Here is an 18776-nt window from a genome sequence, read left to right on the forward strand (position 1 = left end):
CGTCAAAGACTTTCTTTTCCCATTCCTTTCTGAGGTGACAAACGGTTCCCTTTCCTTTTGTTCTCCAGCGTTGAGCACATTCAGCTTTTCTGGCTCTGCTTTATTATTTTTGTTTAGATTTGTTAATGACTCGTGCTCCTTTGTGTGCCGGGCGTGGGGCTGGGGACTCTCCTGCTTCTCATTCACCTGGGTGAGTCCCAGCTGGGATCCTTCCATGGACCTTCACGGCAGCACCTTGGGGGAATTCTTGCAAAGCCTCTTCAGCAGGAGGGAAGTTCCCCCTTGTCCATGGGCAGTGCTGGAACAGCTGAGCAGGCACCAGGAGCTCGCACGTTTGGTGTCCAGCACCACAGCAGGAATAAAGGGTAAAATAATCTTAAAATGAGACACTCAAATTTATGGATAGCCTGCCCAAGTCACTTCTTGTTTAAATTTAGTTTGAATTACTTCTAGGCCGAGGAGTTCTACAAAGCAAAGGGAAGAGAGGGAAGGGTCACATCCTCGTGGAAAAACCTCTGGTGCCTCCTTCAAGGGTGTGAGGGCTCCTGGAGCCGCCAAGGGCTCTGCTGGCCTGGGAATCGCCCCACCTGACAGAGAAATGGGCCCCAAGGCTTGGGTTTGGATTGGCCACGAGTAACTTGAGATGACTAAAGCCCTGCAACGCCACGGGAACTGGAGCCTGAGGATGCTGCAGCACCGAGGAATTCGGGGGTGTTGATCAGATCTGCCAGATTGGCACATTTGGGTTCCCCCTGCCCTTTCTCGCCTCTGCCTGAGCTGAACTTCTGGCCCAAGGAACACCAGAAATCATGGAAGAGAAAAATACCAGCATTCTTAATTGGAAACAGCCTCTTCCTTTTGTCTGGGCTGGGTATATTTAACTGGTCCAGTTCTGCTGCCAGAACACACTTGCCAAGGAAAACTTCCCCATTTAAACCTTCCACTCATCTAAATAAGGAGAGAGGAGATGGAAAGAGGTCCTGGCAGAGCCATGGAGAGATTGGAACTGGGAGAAATAATCCACTTGGTCTCCTTTTCTTGTGATCCAGTCCTTTTTGAAACCTGGGATGCTTTTCCTGGTGCGCACAGGGAAGCACACGGGGATGGGTCTGGTGTCAGTCACGGCCGGAGGATGACTTGGGGGGTTGGATAGGAGCTCTGGTCTTTTTTTATTCCTCAGGATGTGCTTTTGTCTTTCTTAATACCCCGGGACTTCATCCCAGATCCCAATCACCAAGGGCACACTGCCCGCCAGGCTGGCACCAGGGAGGTGCCATCGCCACCACTCTGAGAGGCCTTTTGGGAGGAGAAAACGGAGCTTTTGGGCCTTCTTTTGTCAGAAGGAAACTTGTTAGAAGAGGAGCAGTTTGCCAAGTCCCAGCAGCTCACTGGAGACACCTGTGACACCTCTGGGGTGTCACTGGAGGAAATCTAACGTTTTCCCCTGGTTTTGGGGGAAGCTGCAGTGGAGCTCCCTGGTTTGGGGTCAGAGGTTTGTCCCCGGCAGGAGCTGGGAGTCTGCACTGGGCTGGGTTCATTCACCTGCCCCAGACCTGGGCACTTGGGATCAGCATCAGAAAGGCTCCTCCAGACCCCTCCAGACCCCACAGAGGGCAGTCGGTGGCATCTGCAGGGCTGGCAGCTCCTTAATTAGGGGAATGCAAATGGGCTGCGAGGGAGAAGGTGCCAGTGAAAGGAAAAGCAGCTCATGAAAGGGAGCACAGACAAGAACGGGGAAATTATTCACAGAGCCCTAAAGTTTACTTCTAAGAGGTCTTTTTTTCTTTTTTTTTTTTCAATTTCATATATTTGCCTTGATCATTTGAGAGAAAAGATCCGTCCACAGACAGATCTCCAAAGAGATTATGATTTTTTTCAGCGTTGCTGTTGCTTTAATCCGTGGTCTCTTTAGACAGGGAATGTCTAATTGGTGCACTGGTGAAATCAAATGTTTAAATAGATTGAATGGCAGACTTTTTCCCTCTGTTGTGACATTAATCCCCCAATATTCCTGGGCCCCTTGCTGGGTATTGAGGCAAAGAAAGGAGCCAGAGGAGGTCCCTCTCTGTACATCTGTGAGGTGAAAACTCCCTGGGTGCACTCACCACACATGATCCAATACATCAATTAAACCCAGGACCTTGCTGCAATCAGTACTCGCACACATTAAATAAATCTCTCCATATGATCCACATTTCCCTAGCCCAGGGCAGCCTCTCTGCAGAGGAGCTGTGGTGGGCCAGAGCAGGAGAGGGGAGCCCAGACAGTGCTTGGGCTCCAGCAGAACTTCTCCCTGCGGGGATGGAACTGAGATTTCCTGGCTCTGATCCTGTGGGCACTGAGAGAGCTGCAAGGAGGTGCTGGACAAGCAGGTGAGATGGAAATTCAGGGGTAAATGAAAGGGCTGGTGCTCTCCAAGTTTTCTTCTTTTGCTGTTTTTATCCTTTAACAGCCTCTGTTCTTTGTGATTTTATCAAAACTGATAATGGTGTTTAAAATGAGCTTGTATCTGTTCTGCCTTTCTCTGGTATTGGCTGAGTTACCTGAAGAGAAGGAGTTTTATAAACTTCTGGGTTTGTGTTTGACTGGGAGCATCCGCCTCCCTTTCCTGACAAAGCTCCCAAGCAATCCTGAAGAGAGTCTGGAGCGATAAGCAGGCTGCAGCTCCGCATTCTTCCATCGCTCACAAAACACTTCGCAGAATTTGCAGCAGCAGATTAACACTGCCAGACCCACAAATCAAAGGATTTCCAGTTCCACCCCCCTCCCACCTATTATGCAGGGGGAAAAAAAATCTCCATCTCCTCAGACAAGAGGGAAAGAAGAGATGAAATTAGGGTTTAAAATCATTTAGGTTTGCATTTCATTCCGTTTGGCATTGTCAGTGATACACAGTGCCTACAGAAGAATTAGAAAGATTATTGTGGAATAAAAGGCAGAGCCACGCCGTGTTTGACAATATGCTCTGTATTTTACCTTCATTAGGACAGGGAGCTTGAAATACTCATTTCTTTATGATGAAGGAACTAAAGATTTCCAATGAGCACAGAGCAGGGAGCAGGCAGGGGAGATTTATTGCTAAAGCAGTTTCTGAATCACAGCAAGCATCTGAACTGAATTGTGGAGACGCTTCTCCCCCAAGACACCCCTTCAGTGAGCCGGGGAAGGGGGAGCCCTGCAGGTGGAATTCAGCCAGTCCTGGGGACATTCAGATGCAGAGATTCTGGAAACCACAGCTGGAGCCCTGGTAAAGCCCCCCTTTGGACACCCATCCCTCCGAACGGGACAGCCGTGTCACCACAGGCCCTGCTGCATTTGGGATCTTTGTGCAGGTCCTGCCATGGGTTGTAGGATACCAAAAGCAGCCCCAGGAATAGCCTGGGATGGAGGTGGTGGGAATTGGGACCATGGTGATCATCAGCAGCTCGGAATAACGCTGAAGATGCGCCTTGGGCATGTCTGGAGTTCTGAGCACTGAAGACTTTTCCCTGTTACTGGAACAAACCCAGACGGGAAATCTTTGCAGGCTGCCCCAAACACTCTGGGTTGGGTTGTGGCTGTGTCATTAGTGAGTAATTAATGACATGGACAAACCCACAGGCCCCTGGCTGCAGCTGCTTCAGCCACTGAACAGCAGTGAGGGGGAGAGGGAGCAGGCACAGCCGGGGCTGGGGGCAGCTCAGGAGTCACCCACGAGCAGGGAATGTCCCCTCCTGGCTGGGGAACGTGCCCCTGATCCATGGACACGTGGGGGACTCGTGTCAGAGCAGGATTTGGCCCTTAGGAAATCCTGAAGCTGGAAATTCTCAACGAGGCAGGGCAGGGGAGTTCATGTCAAAGGCTGTGTGGACGCTCCTTCATTAGGGGCCAATAATTGACTCCAGGGGCTGTAATTCCTGACCCCCTTTGATCCCTGTCCCGGGCTGGAGGGGCAGCCTGACCCTGAGCATCCCTGGGAGGCTCCAGCAGAGCAGCTCCTGGCCTCAGGCACCGCTTCAGCAGCTGGAGGGGCCCCGCTGGGGGCTGGGGCAGCACAGCTGGATCGGGGTCAGCAGCTGGGGTGGGGAACACTTCCAAAAGCCATGGATGGACGCCCAGTCCCATGGCCTGGTTCTGGGGGAGGACGCGGCTCCCTGCTCTCAGCACCTGTGCCCAGCTCTGTGTGGTGGCCCTGGGCTCACAGGTCCCTTTGGGGACACTTCTGGGCACAGATGTGTTTCAGAGTGGCACCAGAGGGCCACAAGGAGCTGACAACCTCTTCAGGTGACCTTTCTTTGGCCACTTGGCTGGGCTTGTGACCGAGACGGGAACCTCTCCCTGCTCCTGGCAGGGACACATCCTGGAGTGGGGAAACACAAGGATGAGGCAGAATATTTATTTCAAAAAGGAGTGGGAGCGGTGTACAGACCTCGGGTCACACTGAGGAGCCAAAGGAAGGAGAGGAGAAGGTGACCCGGTCACTCCTGGGAACGGGCCAGCATGGCCAATGTTTTCATGTTGTATTTGATTTTTTAACATCACTAAAAGTTACTGGTATTTTTTTTTTCAGGGTTATTTTTGTGCTTTCCTCTGTATGATCCCTTTTCTTTCAGCTCTAAGCTGTGGGAAGATGATTAAAAATGGCACATTGTCTGCACCTGGAATTCCTGACACAGCCTCGGCACAGGCAATTGTGTTCCTGACAGTAACAAGACACTCTGGAACTCGGATTTGGAGACTTTCTGTTCTCCTGCCCTTGCACTTAATGAACCCAGAGTTTGTTTTAGAAGAAAAAGCTGGAGTTAATTTCAGCTCAGTTCAAACCAGGGGATCCAGAGGCAGGAGCCGAAGCTTGGAGTTATGAGAAAATCCGAGGAAAGGATAAGGAGTGCTAGGAAAAGAAAAATCCTTTTTATTTCCCAAGAAGGCATTATGAGCAGGAGAGAGGAAAAAAAATCGCTTGACAAGGTTCTTCTAAAGAGGAAGAATAGTGTAAAGTGCTGGTTAAATTCCCATTGATCCTTCACTCAGCTTCCCATATACATGTGGGTTTGACTATTTGATACCTCCTTTCACTGTCATCAGTAATAACTGAGGGGAAACAATCATTTCTAAATAACTGCCTATGATTCTTCTATTGTAGTGATTAGTGCTGAATAATTATTACCTGCGCCGGGTTGGTGCCTGGCTGCATGGCAGCGGGAGCTGTCACTGCTGACGGGCGGCGCCTATAGACGGTGCCTATAGATGGTGCCTATGGACGGTGCCTATAGATGGAGCCTATGGACGGTGCCTATAGATGGTGCCTATAGACAGTGCCTATGGACGGTGCCTATAGACGGTGCCTATAGATGGTGCCTATGGACGGTGCCTATAGATGGAGCCTATGGACGGTGCCTACAGACGGTGCCTATAGACGGTGCCTATAGACGGTGCCTATGGACGGTGCCTATAGATGGTGCCTATGGACGGTGCCTATAGACGGCGCCTATAGACGGCGCCTATAGACGGTGCCTATAGATGGTGCCTATAGATGCTGCCTATGGACGGTGCCTATAGATGGTGCCTATGGACGGTGCCTATGGACGGCGCCTATAGACGGTGCCTATAGACAGTGCCTATAGACAGTGCCTATGGACGGTGCCTATGGACGGCGCCTATAGATGGCGCCTATAGACGGCGCCTATAGATGGTGCCTATAGATGGTGCCTATGGACGGTGCCTATAGATGGTGCCTATGGACGGTGCCTATGGACGGTGCCTATAGATGGAGCCTATAGACGGTGCCTATAGACGGTGCCTATAGACGGTGCCTATGGACGGTGCCTATAGATGGTGCCTATAGACGGTGCCTATGGACGGCGCCTATAGACGGCGCCTATAGACAGTGCCTATAGACAGTGCCTATGGACGGTGCCTATGGACGGCGCCTATAGATGGCGCCTATAGATGGTGCCTATAGACGGTGCCTATAGACGGCGCCTATAGACGGCGCCTATAGACGGTGCCTATAGATGGTGCCTATAGACAGCGCCTATAGACAGTGCCTATAGACAGTGCCTATAGACGGTGCCTATGGACGGTGCCTATGGACGGCGCCTATGGACGGCGCCTATAGACAGCGCCTATAGACGGTGCCTATAGACGGTGCCTATAGGCGGTGCCTATGGACAGTTCCTATAGATGGTGCCTATAGACGGTGCCTACAGACGGTGCCTGTAGATGGTGCCTATAGACGGTGCCTATAGACGGTGCCTATGGACGGTGCCTATAGACGGTGCCTGTAGACGGTGCCTATGGACGGTGCCTATAGATGGTGCTCTTGGCCTCGCACAGCGCCGGCAGCCGCTGGCGCCGCCGATCCGCCGCCTGGACGCGCTGCCCGTGTCCGGAACGCTCACAGAAAAGCGGGGGAAAGGCTCTTTTCCACCCCGCTGTGGTTGTCAGGGAAGAGCCGGCTCTGTTTCATTGCCCTGGGAATGGCTGATTTCGGGTCCTGCGCCTCCGCGGGCACCACGGGAAGTGCCCGAGGCGGTGTCTGAAGCCGCGATACCCCGGGCTTTCAGGGGATGTGACGCTCTGGGTGGTGGGAGGGTTCAAAGGCTCCTGCAGCAGACAGATTCGTGACCCCCGCGCTCTGAACCAAGGCGTTTATCAAAGATACGGACTGAGGGAAACTGTGAAACACGGGCTCCAAACAGAGCCTGATCTGTCCCTGGTGCTTTGCTTCCCCAGCTGCTTGAACACTGCTTTGGCACCTGCAGCCCCTCAGAAAAGGGGTGCTGGGGTGATCCCTGGGTCACGAAATAGGGATAAGAAGTTCATGCCGAGGGTTCGGAGGTGGATTTATAGCCCATCTCCCCTGCCTGGCCAGCAGCTGTCGGGCTCCTTGTTTCTTCTCCAAAGCTCTGTGTGCCTGTGTAGGTGCCCCTCCTGCCAAGAAAGTGGCCACTGGCACCCAGGTGGCACTGCAGGTTGGTCCAAGGGCCTGTTCTGTCCCCGGATTTGGGGACAGGAGAAGGGAATGCCAGGCATGGGCCAGGACCTGCTCTCCTGGCTGTTAAATTCCCATCTCCACATGGTGGTACCGTGAGGGTGTGTAAAGGCTGTGCAGAGGTTGTGTGGAGCTCTGTGGCCACAGGACTGCACCTGTGTGTCCATCTCTGTCCGTCTGTCACCAGCAATGCTGTAACTGGCTGGAAACAGACTCACACCTGAGCACAATCGACCATCTCTAAACAATAACCAGAAGGCAGCGTGCAGATGCAGACGGGCCTGCAAAGAGGAGAGGAAGGGTTGCTGAGACACTCTGCCCTGCCCTGCAAGGCTTCTGCACGAGGAGGAACTGCGTTAGAGGGATGTGCATTTAGCCAAAGATGGGTTTGCAATGGGATTTGGTTCCATTTGTGGGAATGTGGAATGCAGGAGCTGCTCTGGGAACAGAATGGGAAAGAGAAAAGCTTGCTCAGGAACCAATGCTGCCATCCACTGAGTGCCTTCTGCTTCCTCTCCTGAGCTGAGCAGCTGCAGCTTGGGGATCTCTCCAGGCTGTCAAACCTCAGCTCTGGAGCTGCAGCGAGGTCGAGGGGACCCTTTTTGTGGGAGTGGGCGCTTGGCTGTGCAGGGAGCTGTGCCCGTGCTCCACTCAGGGCTCTGCAGGGGCTGCGGGACAGGACGGTGACTGTGCTGGGATGGGGGAGAACACAAACAAACCAACCTGTGGCTTTCTCCCCGGGGAGGGGGCAGTGCAGGGCTGGTTATAACCCCCAGGGCAGGGGGAAGGGTGGGACCTGGATCTGCACAGTGGGATGCAAAGGCACTCCCTGCTGGACCCCTCATGAGGGGTCCCTAAATCCTCTACAGGGGGCAAACAGCAAAACCAACAGCAACTGTGGCTTTTTCCTCCCAAAACTGCTCTTGCAGCTCTCGCTAGCGTGCACCAGGCAGGGAAGATGCGGCAAGGCCAGGTGACAGCAGTGAGGGTGACACGGGCTGGGCTGCAGGGGAACTGTAAGAGGAGATTGGGTTGGTTTGGTCACTGGGGTTTGTTGTGGAGGAGGCCCAGGATGATGGTTCTGATTTTCTCTTGTGACTATTCCAAGGTGTAATAGCAAAATGGTTAAAAAATTCCTGACGACAAGACCTGGCAAACAGCAATCTGTCATGGTATTGATCCCCTCCACAGGTTGCACTCTTTGGAATCATTCCCATGCCCCTGGCTGGGTCAGGGTCAGCCAGACCCTGGTGCTCCTGGCTTTTAGGAGCAGAATGTCCTGCTGTGGCACTGGGACTGGCTTTTTCTCCAGATGTTCCCAGCCCTTGTGAGCTGCTGCAGGTGACCAGTGAGGCTCGGGGTGTTTGAAGATGCTCCTCACTCTGGGTACCCTGCAGCTTCCAGGTGTTTCTCCCTGTGCTGAGGCAACAGGAGAGGCCTGGTGGTGGCCCTGTGGCTGAACCACTCAACCCCAAGGAGGGATCTCCTGGTTCCTCCTGGTTCCCAGCTGTAGGTGGGCACAGGGTGCCCTGTCCCAGCTGGCCATGGCCACTGTGGTTGGGTTCTGGCAGCTTTTGGCAGGAGGTGTGGGAGTCGGTGGCTTCAGGGGCGTTGCAGCACATGCCCAGCTCTAGCTCTGCTGGAGGTGACCCGGCCTTGGCACAAAACCAGGCCGTCAGCCCCTTCCAGAGATGGGGAAACTGAGGAATGGAGAGCTCAGGTGTCGCTCCTGCCACCAGAACTGGGGGCAAGGGGTGCGCAGGGGCTCAGAGCGGGGGACAGAAGCCAACAGCCCCATTCCGCTCCCTGCAGCCCCGCCGAGGTGGGACAGCTGCGGGGGCAGGTGCGCGGCTTTATGGGGACAGCTGTGCCGGGGCCGGGCCGCGCAGCCCCGCGCGGTGAGGCTGCCCCGGGCCGCTCTGGGGCTTTGTTCCAGCGCGGAGCCGCTCCCCCGGCACCGGTTCCGCTGCGCTCTGCGGGGACAGGGGGGCGCAGGTGAGGTGGGGAGGGGGTGCCGAGCCCCGCTGCCGGCGCCGAGGCTGGGGAAGGGTTAACGCGGGGAGCGGGGGCGGCGCGGGGGCGGGCGCGGAGCGGCGCGGGGAGCGCGCCCGGGCGCGGGGCTGGCGCGGAGCGGGGAGCGCGCCCGGGCTGGCGGCGGGCGGATGCCGGGGCGGGCGCAGCGCAGCCGAGCCGCGCTCGCCGCACTCGGGCAGCGGCTGCGGAGGCGATGAGAGGCCGGCGGGGCTGAGCCGAGCCGAGCCGCGCCGCGCCGGGGGAGGCGGAGGGGCTGCGGGCAGCGGCGGCCGCCCGGCCCCGGATTTCCATGGTGCCGGGGGCCGCCTGCATCCCCCCGCCCTGAGCCGGGAGGCGGGCGGCACCGGAGCGGCGAGGGCTGGTGAGTGGCGGCGGATGGCGAGGGGCTGCTGCCCGCCCGGGCGCGGGGGGTCCCCGGGGTGGGGGCTCCGCTGGGCAGCTGCCGCCGGAGGATGCGGGGAGGAGGCTCGGGATCGTGGTCGCCGTGCCGCCCGCAGCTGCCCGAGCCGGGTGGCACCGGGGGCTGCGGGTGGCACCGGGGGCTGCAGAGCGCGGGGTGGTGCTCGGCGGCCCCGGCCCCGCCGCCGCGCCGGTCCCAGCCGTGCCCGCGGAGCTGCGCGGGGGTGCCGGGGGAGCCTGGGGAAGTGATGGAAGAACCCCTGCGACTGCCCGGTTCCAGGGAATCCAGCTCCTGCTCCCTCCCTGAGCCGCTCCGCGTTCCCATTAGACATCGCTGTTTCCTCGTTAATTCTGCGGCCGCTCGGTACCGCTCAGTCACGGTCTGGAGCCGATGCAGCGGGATAAACTCATCTCCATGAAAAGTTCCTGCTAGCAAGGAGGCGCTTTTTGGAAATCACCCTTGAATCTTAGGGGAAAAGACATAAAATCCCCACCAAAACTTTCCTAAATACCCGCAAGAGCCTTTTTGGAAGGTGATGAAGGGAGAGATGCCGAATGCACTTGTGCTCCCTTGAGGCAAATCCCAACTCCTGGGTAATGGTCCCGGTTTCCGCAGCCCCGGAGCTGTCGGATGGGTGTCGGTGACAGCCGAGGCTGCTCTGTGTGAGCTGTCCTCGCCGGTTGTGACCTCCGTTTAACCTGGCACGGTCAGGCATTCCCGGCTTTGTCTCCATTCACGCTATGGCCAATACTCGCACGTTCCTGGAGGTGAAGTGAGTGATGTTCAATTAATCTGTGTTCTAAGGGGTATCAGAAAGTCAATAGGTTAATTTTAAGCGAGGTGAATAGTAAAGTGGCAGAGGGAAAAAAATCCCCTGTGCGCCTGTGAGCAGCAGCTGAGGCTGGGAGGTGAGGGAACGTGAAGTTCTCGGAGTGCCATGATGTGAAACCACCGCTCAAAGGCTGCTCCTGCTCTTTGCTGAGCACTTGATGCTTCGCTGGTGGCTTCAGTGTGCTTGATAGACCTCAGCTGAGCTGGGGACAAGGTCCTGTCCCTCCTGCTCTGGATGGCTTCATTGATAACGGTGTCTAAAGTGAAATGAGATGACCTACTTACAGCTGAGGGACAGATGCCTCGCAAGAATCTGTGCCATCCTCGGAACAGATGTTTGGCTTTTTACCTTTAACACAGGGGTGTTAGATCCTTTAGAACTCAATGGGGCTTTTTTGGTCTTTATTGCTGTCCTTTTGCCATTTGTTGTCACTTCGAGGACCCTCAAAGCTCAAATGTGGTATTTTAGGGTGGTGCAGGGGACCAGATAAAGCAGCTTTGATTTGCGAGGCTTGGTACGAGCAGTGAGGGACGTGACCCAACAGTGCCAGTTGAGAAATGGCTTATCTGGCAAGGCAGTCATCCCCCCCAACTCTTCTAACCACATCCCCAGCGCTTGTTGCAAGAAGATAAAGTAACCCAATTTACTCCTTATTGTCGTTATGGTGTTGTTTGATGTAATTAATTGTGGAGTTTCCCCCCGGCTCAGAACAAGTTGGTGCGGTGCAAGCAGGTAACAGATGCTGCGTAAGATCTGCACATAATCCACCAATATGATGGAAGCAGCTTTTCCCATGCTCTTCTCGTGCTCTGCCCTGTTCTTTGCATTAACCCTGAGCTTCCCCTGCTTCCCGGCAGAAGGGAACTCCAGCTGGATGCAAGAGGGAAGCTGCAGACGCAGGCTGGCTGCGGGAGCCCGGAGAAGGAAGGGGTGACTGCTCCTGCCCTGTGCTCTTTAACTCTCCTCAGCAAATTGCATTAGGACGTGACAAATTGGCTCACAAAGCAGCTAAATGGAAATGACATTTGGAGCAGTTTGCTGGGCAGACCCCGTGGAGTCTCGGGGAAATGTGTGGTTTGCAGGCTCTTCCCGACATCTCCCATTTAGGTACCGCCACGAGGCTTTCCAGAACTTACTTCGGGAACTCCTGTTGCAGCTAAATGTGGGAATCTCGAGCATGCCTGGGAAAGGTTGCCCAAAAGCTAGGGCAGATGTAGGTGCAGACTGTCTCATGCCGTGGGCAGCTGAGATGAGGAGCTGAACTGGGAGAGAAAGCAAAGCCGATATTTAGAAATTGCGTGAGTGGTGAGAAGCTGAAGGTGGGAAGCTGGGCTGGCTGCTGGGTGCCAACGTGATGCTCTGCTGGGGGAGCAGGGACACCTTTGTTCACCGAGGGGTGATCTCCTGGGGGAGCAGGGGCACCTTGTTCACCGAGGGGTGATCTCCTGGGGGAGCAGAGGCACCTTTGTTCACCGAGGGGTGATCTCCTGGGGGAGCAGAGGCACCTTTGTTCACCGAGGGGTGATCTCCTGGGGGAGCAGAGGCACCTTTTTTCACCGAGGGGTGATCTCCTGCAGGAGCAGGGGTACCTTTGTTCACTGGGGCAGGTTTGTGGCTCTCGGAGAAGGGACTGCGCCGCATCCCAACAGGAACGTGCGCACCTGCCTCTCTCATCCTGCCTCTCCGAGCACATCCGTGGCTGCTCGAACACAGCAGTGATCAAGCTGTTTTAATTGGCCCCTCTGCAGCCTGAACAATAAATATGTAATGGGGGAGAGTGCCCCCCTGTTCCTCACGGCGCTCAGCCTGTCATTTTTGACGGGGCAGCGCGTGCTCTCCGCTCTGCCCATCCCCGCGCTCGGGCTCCGCTCCCCTCACTTCCACCCTGTGCAAACCGCGCTCCCCCATCTGCCTTTGGCATCCTTAAAAAGGGGGGGGAACCTGAAAAAAGATGAACCTGAGCACGCAGTGCTCTTGAGACAGGCCCCTTCACATTTCTAAACACTCTTGATTATTCAGCTAATCTTTATTTCATGGGCCTGTTACAAGAAACACAAACGGGGGAGAAAGTAGAAGGCGGTGACACATTTAAAATACACAAGAAAAGTGCTGGCAGGAATATAATCGTTCTTCTTCCAGCAATATGAAATATTTATGGGCCTAAGTTGTGGCAAGATTCTCTGCCTCCCCTCCCACCTAACTCCGAAATGTTTTTCCCGGTACAACAGGAACTGGGGGCACTGGTGGTGCTGCCAGCAGTGCCCTGTCCCCCCCCCTCGGCTGTCTGCAGGGCAGGGGCACCCAGCTGGCCGGGCACAGCGTCCGTCTGTCCGTCCCCGTGGAAGGGAGGGGAAGGGAAGGGAGGAGCGGAGCGCTGGCCAAGCTGCCCGGCTCAAACGGGAGCAGAGCTGTTACAGTCTGTTAACTCGAAATAATTCAGCAGCGTCCCCTCGGCGAGCTGTGAAAAGCCCCCTTTGAGGTGCCCGTGTTGTGGAGGAGCCGCTGCTCCCCCAGGGCATTCTGCTATTAATTCATTAGATCTGAGGGTTTCTTCTCTCGTCCCCCCTCTTTTCTGTTCCCCACCCCCCTCCCTGGCAATTCAAACAGTGATGAATGGACAAAAATCCCTCAAGGGAAACATTTTTTCACTTAGTTACAAAGATTTCATGGCTAATTAGAGTAAATGTGGTTTTTAGAGTGTTAATCTCTTAACCAGCTTGGCTGGGAGGCCACCGCCACAACAGCAAAGGGGAGGGCAGGGGGAGCCACGGCGGAAAAGGTGCTCCCAGCTCCTGCCGGGGGCTGGATCTGAAGGAGCTGAAGTGTCGGTGTCAGCCGGAGCATCCCTGGGGACCTCCTCGGCCGCGCTCGCTGGGTGCCACCTTCCTCCCCGGGCAGGGCGAGGGCACAGCGAGACTCGCCGGCGTTCGGTCCGAGGAGGCCACGAGCTCTTTGTGCGCCCGAGCGGGGAGCCGGGGATGAAAAGCGAAGCGGCAACAAAAGCAGAATTGAGCGCGCTGTCCTTGGGCGGCAGCGGCGGCCGCCCGGGGCCCGTGCTCAGAGCCGCTCTCTGCAGTGGAAATAAATGGATTTACTGCGGGGTGGCGCCGGCAGGGACACGGGCTGGGGGAGCCTCGCCCGGTCCCCACGTGCTGCTGTGGCACAGGGTGGCCCTGCCACCTCCAACCCCTGTCCTGCGGGGAGTGCCCGGTGACACACGCGGGCCAGGTGGCCCCTTATGGCCAAAGGTGTTTGGCGGATGGAAATCATCTCTTTTTGCTGCTGTGAAGGGGATTTATCCTCATGTTTGCAGTGTTTCTCTTCTCTCCGCTCTCCCCGCCTGCGCTGCCTCCCTGGCATCCACGTTGCAGCCTGGCTTTGGATTTACCTCCAATGGGAAAAAAGGCAAAATGAGCTGAGTAACTCCTGAGCCTGCTCCCCGTGGCAGCCCAGCACCCACCCTGGGCCCCACGGCCAGCACAGAGAGAGCTGGGGGAGATTGGGGGTGGGATGTGGGCTTGAAATTCCTCCTCATCCCACTAGAGGGGATCCTCTGGATCCAACTAAAAACCGAACACAAACCCAGCCAGGAGCAAAGCCGCGCTGAGCTGCGGCCTCTGGCTGGTGGCGATGGGGGCACGGGGTACAGGGGCCGGAAATCTGACCTGGGGCTTTGCTGACCGCAGCACCGGAGGGGGGACAGGAGGTTTTTGGTGCTTTTTTGACATTCCCGGGTGATCCAGGCTGGCTGTGGCTGTGTCCCCACTCCTTGGCCGTGGAAAGGTGGCTCCTCTGCCCGCTGCGCCCCAGCGGAGCTCTCGGGTGGGGCGAGGCTGCTCCAGCAGCACTTTCCCAAGGAAGCACAAGTTTCCCAAGCCCACGAGTGCAACACGTGTCAGTGGTGGACCTGGTGTGCTGCGTGTTCCCCGCCGCGCTGGAGTGGGAATTCTGCTTCGTCCATGCGGCTCGGAGGGGCTGGGTACCGGGATGCTGCGTGGGGGGAGCTGCCAGGGATGGGGCGCTGGCAAAGAGGAGCCCTCCCCTCCTTATCAGAGAGAGCCCATCTCATGTTTGTCCCTGTAATCGCAGCTTCTGTTTGGCTGAAATCGACCTGGGAGGTGGGGATGGGGGAGTGAGAAGCGAGATAAATGTATCCTACTAGGAAAATTTAATCCAGCTTTGCCTGGGCTAAAATTGCATTCACAGCAGGAGATAAAAGGTATCGGAGTCACGTTATGAAAAAGTCCCGATGATCTCCGAAGGCACAGGGAGAGGGAGCCTGGGAGAGCCCTGCTGAAGCCCAGGAGAGGCTCTTCAGAGCTCCTGCCTGTCCAGCCATTCCCAGCTGGAGCCTGGGAGCCCATCCCCAGCCCCATAAGGGATCTGAGAGTCCTGCCCCAGCCAGGCCCTGGCTCTCCAGAGCTGGCTCCGTGCTGTGCTTGGCGTCACAGCAGCCTCCCAGGCAGGAACGTCCCTCGCAGCCCTTTTCCTGCTCCGGCACCGTTTCCCCACTTCATAAAAGTGAAAGGTGACATCTGAGTAAATATTGCCCTGACCTCTCACCTCTCCTCCTCCCGCTGCCGCCGCTGCCTCCCCAGGGCTCCTCTGCGCCTCCCCGGGGCTGTGCCGGGGGCTGGGGGCTCCATGGGGCCTCAGGGCTGGAGCTCGAGCCTGGTGTCTCACGGCTGGAGCTGGACGGGAAGGGCAGGGTCCGGCCTGGCTGCCGCTCCGAGCGCGGTGAGTGGGTGTTGGGTCCGCGGTGGCGTGAGCTCTCCCTGTGCGTGTGACGGCCACCAACGCCATCCGTGTGTCACAGCCCAGCCACGTCCTGGTGGGAGCACGGGGAGGTGCTGCTCTGGCAGGAGCCTCTGTGGGAACCCGCACCAGGAATAATCCGTGTGAGCAGGAGAGTGTTCGGAGAAGGGGGCATAGGTAGGGAGGGCTGAGCGTGGGCCCAGCCGCTGACCCTCTGTGTGGCCTGGAGGGGCTGGCAGGGCTCTCCAAGGGCTGGACCAGCGGCTCCCACCTGCCCTGGCTTTGACTTGTGCGTGGGGATCAGCAGTGGGAATGCTGCAGGGTGTGGGGGAAGCCCTTGGGATGCACAGGCAAATCTTATCCCATTTTCCTACTGAAGGGGCGGTGGATGGGAGAGCGACTGTCCTTGAAGAGCCATTCCCGGTGTGTCCCAGGACAGGCTGAAGCAAACAGCTCGTTTTCCTTGCTGCTCCTGTCTGCCTCTGACAGCATTTCCACACCAGCAGTTTAACCCCTGCAGTGTCAGGCTCCGGAGCCCCGTGTCCCTGTCCCGTGTCTGGGAAGCCGCAGGCAGCGGGGAAAACAGGAAAGCTGTGGGGCAGCGCTGGCTCTGCCGCCGGCTCCTGACGCGCGCCGGGGAGGAAGCGCGGCCACCGCAGCCCTGCAGCCGCCATCACTCCCTGACTCAGCGTGGAAGAAGTTCCTCCTGTCATTTCCAGGCTCAGCCAGCCTGGGAACAGGTTCCTCCCAGGGAGATTCATGTGCAGTTCTTCCTCCGTGGCGGTTCTGTCATCGGGTGGGAGCCCGCGCTGATCCCTCGTGTGTGCACCGGTCCTGCTGGAGGACACTGGGCGTCCAGCAAGAGAAGGGCAGAAATCTGGAGGTCTTTTCCAGGTGCTCCTGAATCACCCTGCTTTGGTTTGTTCACCTGGGAATGAGCTTCCAAAAAGTGAGTTTGTGCTCCGAGCCTTTGAGGTTAATACTTGGACAACGCTTAAAATTAGGCTTTGAGTTGTTTGGATTTGTGTCTCGATTTCTGGGCTCTCCGAGCTTGCCTTGGCAGGGTTTTCTTTCGAGCCCAAAGTGGCGATTTCCCCCTCGGAATGAGAGCTGAGGTTCTGGGAACTGGCAGTTGGGAAAGCTGTGGTGAGTGGCAGTGTGTTGGTAGCAGGGTTAAACCCCCAGGTGACGGTACTGAAATGGGTGTTTTCCCTCTTTTTGGGGAATATTTACACATAGCAGAGCCCAGGGGCTGGGTACTTGCCCAGGTAGCCAAATCTGAGGGGTTCACGTGTGGCCAGCTCGTGTGAAGAGCTTTGTTCCCCGTGGCTGGGCAGATTTATTGGTGTCAGAGCAGAGGAACGGGGAGTTGGCTGCGGAACAGGGATGTTACAGTTCAACTCCATAAAACACGCCGGCTGTCTCCTCTACTCAGTCATTTGCCAAGTCCCCAAAAAGTCGCAGTGACAGGAGCAGAGGATGGAGCTCTGCCCTCATGATCGTATTTCCTGTCTTTGCTGGCTTATGTCACAGCCTGGAATGTTATTTAAACAAAAAAAAAAAGAGAAAAGCCTGTGAATTTCCTTTTGATTTTTAATGGAAGTGTGAAGAGGTGGGGAGGAAAAGGGAGCATGCCTGGAGGTTTCCTAACTGCCTTGATTTTTCTTATGCTTAAAATTTGTCATTTCACAGGTTTGAAATCTGCACTGGAGTTAAAACATAGAATCATGGGATGGTTTGGGTTGAAAAGGACCTTAAAGGTCCCTTCCCTGGCAGTGTCCAAGGCCAGGCTGGATGGGGCTTGGAGCACCCTGGGACAGTGGGAGGTGTCCCTGCCCATGGCAGGGGTGGAACTGGATGTGCTTTAAGGTCCCTTCCAACCCAAACCATTCTGGAATCCTATGATAAACCCAGAGTAAGCAAATTGACAGTAAGAGCTTTTCAAAGTCCACCTTAGAATGAGAAACGCTTTTGTGTTTGCCTTAAATGTCCAAAAATCCTGACCTTTGCCGTCTGCCCCTCTGGATTTCCAAATCAATTTAGCATCAGAGGCATCATCCGTTGTGTGACTGGAGGTGGGAGGGCCAGATGGAAAAACATCCCCAGCAATTTGCTTGGCTGGGAGATGCTGTGGCAGAAAAAGGGGCACTGCAGGATCCTTCTGTCCTGGCTGTGAAGTTTTCTCTGCAGTTCTCAAGGAGTTAATTCCAGCAGCTGCGAGGACGAGCTCTGTCCTGGAGTGTTTGGCTCCACTGGCAGCTGAGGAGCCTCGTGGAGGAGAATTGTGTTAAAAGCCTGCTCAGTGGTGACAGGTTCAGACTGCCTTTAAAAATCTCATAGCAACCGAGGAGCTCGGGCCAAACTTGCCGAGTTCACGGGGAGAGAGAGGCAGCAGCCCCCGTGCTTGTCCCCCGGGCCATAATGAGGTGCTGCCACAAGGGCTTGTGTAACTCTGCTTTTCAGGGCAGGAATCGTGTGACAGGGACAAGTTCTGTGTGACAGGGACAAGTCGGTCCCATCGGTTCCACCAGATGAATTCCCTGGAGTCGAGGTGGCCGCGGCTTGTGCTGGGCTCAGCGGTGCCAGGACAAATTCCCAGAGAGAAACAAAAGCAGAGGCTCTTGTAAGGACTTCCAAGGGTGTTGTGTAACTTGTTTAAAAAAAAAATAAAAGATAAAAATAAGGCCAGCCCAGGGTGCTGGGTCACTGGGAGGTTTGGCCTCAGGAGGGACAGGTTGGGCGGGATTGCGCTGACTTTGCAGAAGGGGTTCTTCACTTCTGAGTGTGAATTCAGCAACCTGTGTTGGGGTTTTAACCATTCACTGCCTCACAGACTGGTGCCAATGAGCTCTGTGTCACTGAAATGAGATTTAATTGACTTTTAATAAAGGAGTGGTCTCCCTGGGGGTGAGTCCTGCTGGCACAGGGCTCTGGGCAGCTCGCCTGCCCTACCAGAACCTGCTCTCCCACCCTCTGAGCTGCAAAGATCTATTGAAAACCAGACAATTTTGGCTTAATTTCCTTCTCCTCCCAAGATTTTAATAAAAGCATTATTTTTGTCACAAACTGTGCAAATGTTAACATGAGAAGAAGCAGAATTTAGGCTCTTTTTTTCATCTCTGCAAATTCCTGCTTCATTCTCTGCAAATTCCCATTATAAACATGACACTTGGGCAGATTATCTACTTTAGCCATCGTGTTACTGAAGGGGATATCCTATTAATTTCCTTGTCATTTAGTTTGTTCTCATCCGTGTGAGATCATTTGGTTAAAAGTCTTGTGATCCTTGATGGAACTCAGTTGCTCTTTGCTTCCGGCTTCCAAACAGACAAAGGAAGCAGCACTGAAGTGCTCCTGGATTTTCCAAGATCACCGGTTTTCCTCAGCTCTGGGAGGTTCTTTTTGGCCAAGCATCTCGGCTGGGTTGTTTCGGTGAAAGCCCCACAGGTTTGGGGCCAGAGACAGCTCCAATTGTTGAGTTTTGGCTTTGCCCCCCGAGTCCTGGAGCTTTGTAGGAATGTTTTTGGGATCTGGAGGAGCAGTCTGTGGTTGTGAAGGGGGGATTTGTAAAACGGAACCAGCTGGTTCTCACAAGTTGTTCTGTTGTGTTTTTGGACGAAACTCCTTTTGTGATGTACCCTTGGGTTTGCCAAAGGAGTCCTGCCACAAGTTCAACCATAGCTTCTCTCCCAGTGGCATCCTCTGTGTATTTTATGGAATCCCGGAAGTTCTGTGGTCGGTTCTTAGCCCATCTTGGTGATGTGTCCACTCAGGGCTGATGG

General features: G+C 55.6%; 1 protein-coding gene across 4 annotated transcripts in view; it reads left to right on the forward strand.

Annotated features, from left to right (window-relative positions):
• Window positions 1–9219: 9219 nt before the first annotated feature.
• Window positions 9220–18776, forward strand: part of PLXNA2 (plexin A2) — a 145326-nt gene continuing 135769 nt past the window's right edge. For 2 of the 4 annotated variants that reach the window (XR_005603645.1, XM_039565104.1), the window contains exon 1: window positions 9227–9368. The gene's annotated coding sequence lies outside the window, so the exon portion shown is untranslated. Of the gene's footprint in view, window positions 9369–15729; window positions 15944–18776 lie in introns of those variants that run through there. The other 2 variants (XM_039565106.1, XM_039565105.1) reach the window with 2 other exon arrangements.

This window comes from Corvus cornix, chromosome 26, assembly GCF_000738735.6.
Source record: "Corvus cornix cornix isolate S_Up_H32 chromosome 26, ASM73873v5, whole genome shotgun sequence".
Taxonomy (NCBI): Eukaryota; Metazoa; Chordata; class Aves; order Passeriformes; family Corvidae; genus Corvus; species Corvus cornix.